A 2,423-nucleotide genomic window follows, 5' to 3' on the forward strand; every position below is an offset into this window, starting at 1 on the left:
TATCCAGTGAATTCTGTAGGCCCACCCACCACATCAAAACTTCAAACAGGAAGTCCGACAAAAATATTTCAAGGCAGGGAGCCTGGGTGGCTCAGTTAGTTAAGTGTCCGTAAGCATCAGACTCTTGGTTTCAGCTCAGGTCATGATCTCAGGGTGGTGAGATCCAGCCTGGCACTGGGCTCCGCACTTGGTGTGGAGTCTGCTTGAGATTCTCTGCCTCTCCCTCTCCATCTGCCCCTCCCCCGGCTCGTGCTGGCTCACAGGCACACTCTCTCTCTAAAATAAATTAAAAAATAAAAAATAAAAAAATGTCAAGGTGCTAAACTGGCTCTTCTGCTATCTATTTAACATAGAGACTTAGATTTCAGGGGTCTCCACAACCAAACCTGATGTCCTGTTAGATGAATGCACACTATAGTTTCAAAACTCCACATAACCTTTAGCTGAAAAAAGAGTTCAGTCCATTCATTCCAAGCAAGAAACAAGAAAGCTGACCACCATCCTGGTTGAGATGGGGGTGTGAAAAGATGAGGAAAGAGAGCTCATAGTCATGAGGTAGCTGTCCAAGAATAGCAACCAAATTCAAGGCCAGAGATCAAGGTCCATTAGCCTCACCCTGCTCCTTCTCACATTCCTTCCCCTGAGAACTAGGAGAAGACCTTAACCCCTGGGCAACAGACAAATTACATATATATGTATATATATATACATATATATATTACGATTCATTTATTTATTTTAGAGAGAGAGAGAGAAAGAGAGTGTGCAAGCAAGGGGGAGAGACGGAGGGAGAGCGAGAGAGAATTCCAAGTGGACTCCCCACTGAGTGCAGAGCCTGATGTGGAGCTTGATTCCAAGACCCTGAGAACGTCACCTGAGCTGAAACCAAGACTTGGTTGCTCAGCTCAACCGACTGAGCCACCCAGGCACCCCGACAAATGATATTTTGAATAACTTTTAATACTCCTTTGGCATTTCAGGGTCCTTTGCACAAGATTGCGTCTTCTACATATTTTGTTTCCCCCAACACAGCTAGGTGGTGGTTCACATGTAACATGAATAGGCAGTAATAAGAGCCACAATTTTGATGGCTTACTGTGAAGCAGTACCGAGCTAAGCAACATGCACCAATTACCCTGAACCTTTTCTGCAGATGGGGAAACTAGCACAGACAGAAGTTAAATAACATGCCCAAGATCACACAAATGACAAGTGGCTGTAATGAAATTCAGTGAATTAAATATTCAATTCACATCAAGAAATTCTTTGAATTTGAGAGAAAATGTACTAGTGCATGTTTTCCACATTTCAATAGAAAAGATGGAAAGAAATAAACATAAGTTGTGTGTTCATTCTCAGTTCATCATAACATTTGTTATGTATGAAATACATACATCAGGCACCTCCTGCCCTGGAGACCTACACCAGGAAGATGATCCCATGTAATGCCTGGCTTTAAAAATCAGAGGGGCATAACTCTAGGGGAGTCAGAGGACTATAGAAAACTGAGGCTCCACTATTAAAGGGCTTGTGCGTAAACTCAGACCCAGCACAGAAGCAATAGTTTGAAAAGCACCTGGGCCTTACATGAAGATTTATTGACTAATTTTAGGGTATGTGCTAAAGGGGCAGGAATCTGTAGGAACTTTCTTTAGGACAAAAGCATTGTTAAAGGAAATAAAAAATACTTTGAAACAAATTAAAATGAAAATATAACATTAAAAATCTTTGGAAAGGGGCGCCTGGGTGGCTCAGTTGGTTAAGCGACTGCCTTCGGTTCAGGTCATGATCCTGGAGTCCCGGGATCGAGTCCCACATCGGGCTCCCTGCTCAGCAGTGAGTCTGTTTCTCCCTCGGACCCACCCCCCTCTCATGCTCTCTCTCTCTCTATTTCATTCTCTCTCTCAAATAAATAAATAAAATCTTTAAAAAATAAATAAAGGGGCACCAGGGTGGCTCAGTCGGTTAAGTGTCTGCCTTTGGCTCCAGTCGTGGTCCCAGGGTCTTGGATTGAACCCCACATTGGGCTCCCTGCTCAGTGGGGAGTCTGCTTCTTCCCTTGCCTCTGCCTGCCACTCCCCCTGTTTGCACTCTCTGTCAAAATAAACAAACAAACAAATAAATAAATATCTTTGGAACACAGCAAAAGCAGTTCTAAGAGGGAAGTTTATAGTAATGCAAGCCTACCTCAAGAAACAAGAAAAACCTCAAATAAACAACCTAACCTTATACCTAAAGGGACTAGAAGAACAAAGCCCGAGGTGAGTAGAAGGAAGGAAATAATAAAGATCAGAGCAGAAATAAAGGAAATAGAGACTAAAAAAGCAATAAGAAAGGTAGTGAAATTAAGAGCTGGTTCTTTGAAAAGATAAAATTGATAAACCTTTAGCCAGACTCATCAAGAAAAAAAGAGAGGGGACTCA

The sequence above is a fragment of the Callorhinus ursinus genome, unplaced genomic scaffold (genome assembly GCF_003265705.2).
Source record: "Callorhinus ursinus isolate GAN/ISIS: 27379988/994484 unplaced genomic scaffold, GSC_fseal_2.0 scaffold33, whole genome shotgun sequence".
NCBI classification, from domain to species: domain Eukaryota; kingdom Metazoa; phylum Chordata; class Mammalia; order Carnivora; family Otariidae; genus Callorhinus; species Callorhinus ursinus.